The following is a 2,234-nucleotide window of genomic DNA, read 5'->3' as shown; positions in this document are numbered from 1 at the left end:
TGGGGTATTAATTTAGTAAGGTATTTAGGACGTTTTCACGGATTCGTTTTCGGGATTCCAATTGTGGTTCCCACAATCCCGTTTTAGACGCAATTTTGGGTCCGTTTCCGAAAAATTACAATTTTGGTGTCAACATATTCGTAATGACGAGGTGATTAACCTTTTGATAGTGGGGAAGCATTTGGAGACCATTCGGAGGGAAAGAGCTACCGTACCGTGAGTTGGAGCACGCGTGATCGGCTTTCAGGTAGGCTATGGCTTCCCCCTCGTGAGATTGACCATGTTTATGCAATTGCTTATTGATTTGCTTGAGTATGGAGGGGTTCGGGTGTCGAGCATGCTAAATTTCTATAATTCCTGCCTTAGCCCTTATTTCAGGAAATTGTTGAATTATGACAGCATGACTCTTAATATTATTGAACATCCATACCTTGTGGTGTATATGATAATATTGATTTGAAGTATGTTTGGCCTTAGTCTAGGCGTAGACTAGTGTTGTCATAGACTTGCGAGGTTTCGAATGCCGTTAGGCAGTAGAACTTTTTCCGACGTCGTTTCGGGGGGTCAGCTCCTTGTAGACTCATATAGTAGACTTGAGTCTAATAGTCTGGGCCTTAGCTAGGCGGTAACTCAGCTTATCACCTTGTATCCATAATGCCCTGTCTTTGTTGCCTGTACGCTCGTGTACATACCCACATTTGCTACTCTTTTGCCCTTGATTGTGACCCTTTATTTGCATTTCAGTTCACTTTTGCTTATCTTGCTCAGTTGTCCTGACGCCTACTGGGTAGCTGTTGATTTGGTACTCATACTACACTCTGCATCTATTTTCGTGATGCAGGTCCGAGTACTAGCTACCGACATTCATTCGAGCCAGCTGCGGTCGTGATCGGAGGTAAGGGTGAGCACACAACGTCCTAGAGTTGCCCGTCTCCTTCTGTACTTACTTTTGCTTGTCTTTCTCCTTTTGAGACAGCTTGTTTTTGTGGTCCACTTTTGGGACTTGTACTTTTGTTAACAACTCTGTACTTGTGACTTCCAGGTTTTGGGAGGAATTCATTTTGTGTATATAGGTCTAGTCGCTTCCGCCCGTTCATTGCATGTTCTTGTTATATTTATTACTATTTTAGGTTGATTGGTTGTTTTATACCCTAACATCCCATTACTTCGAGTTGCGGGATATGGGTCGGCTTGCCTACTGGTGGGTCATATAGTAGGCGCCATCAGGACCTGAGAAATTGGGTCTTGACAAATTGGTATCAGAGCCCCAGGTTCGTCGGTCTCACTTGTACAGAGCTAATGTCTAGTAGAGTCCTGCAGATCGGTACGGAGACGTTCGTTACTTATCTTCGGGAGGCTAGAGGATGTCTTTACGAACGCGTCGCTTTTCTATAACTGTCGTGCATTGTGTGTCTTATCGGATTCTGAAAATCTTACTTGTTCCACTCCTTTACAGGGATGGCTCGCACGCATGTTAGTGCCCTAGCTAGGGGTAGAGGCCGACCTTGAGCAACAACAGCCCAGGACCGAGAGAAAACTCTATAGCCCGTGATAGAGCCACCAGCAGCTCCAGCACAACAGCAACCGATCGGCCCAGAACCAGCCCAGCCACCGCCTGAGCCTGTGGCAGCTCCAGGTATACAAGCGATGCTCGTACAGATACTAGCTGCCATTGGGGGTATGTAGGAGTCCCCAGCTCCAGCCGCACCAGTACCACAGGGCCAGCCTGTACCAGCGGCACCGGTTGTTTAGCCTGACGAGTTGGAGGGCGTCATGCCACTTCGAGAGTAGAAGATGCTTGGGGTGTTCCTTAAACTATCACCGCCGAGGTTTTCTGGGGCGGTGGGTGAGGATGACAACGAGTTTCTACTTACTTGCCACGAGCGGCTACAGACTTTGGGTTTAGTGGAGTCGAGAGGAGCAGACTTCACCGCTAACCAGCTAGAAGGTCCCGCCAGGGAGTGGTGGCGTACATACTTAGACCCCAGGCCAGCTGGGTCTCCACCGGTCACATGGTTTGAGTTTTTAGAGGCCTTCTTGGCCCGATTTATTCCTAGGAGCATCAGAAATCAGCTCAGAGATCAGTTTGTTCGGTTAGAGCAGGGCTCCATGACAGTATCATAGTATGAGGCCCTATTTTACGAGCTCCACAGGCATGACGACATGATATTACCTACTGAGGAGAGATATTGCGGATTATGTATCGCGTTGCTTGAGTTGTCAGCAGGTTAAGG

Source organism: Solanum tuberosum, unplaced genomic scaffold (assembly GCF_000226075.1).
Source record: "Solanum tuberosum cultivar DM 1-3 516 R44 unplaced genomic scaffold, SolTub_3.0 scf00218, whole genome shotgun sequence".
Lineage (NCBI taxonomy): Eukaryota > Viridiplantae > Streptophyta > Magnoliopsida > Solanales > Solanaceae > Solanum > Solanum tuberosum.
The sequence above is the reverse complement of the archived record's forward strand: the minus strand, read 5'-3'. Positions refer to the sequence as shown.